Consider the following 709-nt stretch of genomic DNA (forward strand, 5'->3'; position numbering starts at 1 on the left):
GGCGCGCGACGCGGCGCGCGAACCACCGCGGCGGCGCGACGAGCCAGCCCGGATCCGATGGCGTCGGCGGCGCCGCCTCGCGGACGCGTCGGGCGGCGGCGCCGGCAGCCGACGAAGGGCGCCGCGCGGGCCACCGGCGGCGTCACGGCCCCTGGGCGTCGCGCCGCGGCCGGGGCGAGGCGCGAGACGGCCGCCGGGGCCCGCGCGCCGCGCGGCGGCCGCGCGGCGACGCCCTCGCGCGCGCGGCCCGTCGGGTTCGCGCGAGAGATCGGGACGGATTTCGTCGCACGCGTCGTCCGGCGCTTCGAGCACGCCGCGGCGGTCGACGGCGACGCGCGCCGAGGCGTCGAGTTCGCCAGAGGCGCGCGACGCCGCCGCGCCGCGGGGGCGGGAAAACGACGTCTTCGGCGCGCGACCGCGCGCGCGCGCGACCTTTTTCGGCGGCCAGCGGCTGGCGCGGCGGCCGCGGGCCACGCTGGGCCGCGCGCGTCGGCGACCCGCGGCCCGGCGGCGCCGCGGAAGGGATCGCTCCGGCGCATGAGGCTCCTTTCGCGATCTTCGCGGGTCCGCGCGTCGCGGGATTCGCAGCGTTTTCCTCCGTTCTTTCGACGGAGCGCGGCCCCGAGGGGGTCTCCAAGACGTCCTAGAAGCACGCGTCCGGCGAGGGGGCGGAAGGGCGTCGACGCGCGCATAAATCAGACTGATTTTG

This window comes from Aureococcus anophagefferens, assembly GCF_000186865.1.
Source record: "Aureococcus anophagefferens unplaced genomic scaffold AURANscaffold_47, whole genome shotgun sequence".
In the NCBI taxonomy this organism is placed as follows: Eukaryota; class Pelagophyceae; order Pelagomonadales; family Pelagomonadaceae; genus Aureococcus; species Aureococcus anophagefferens.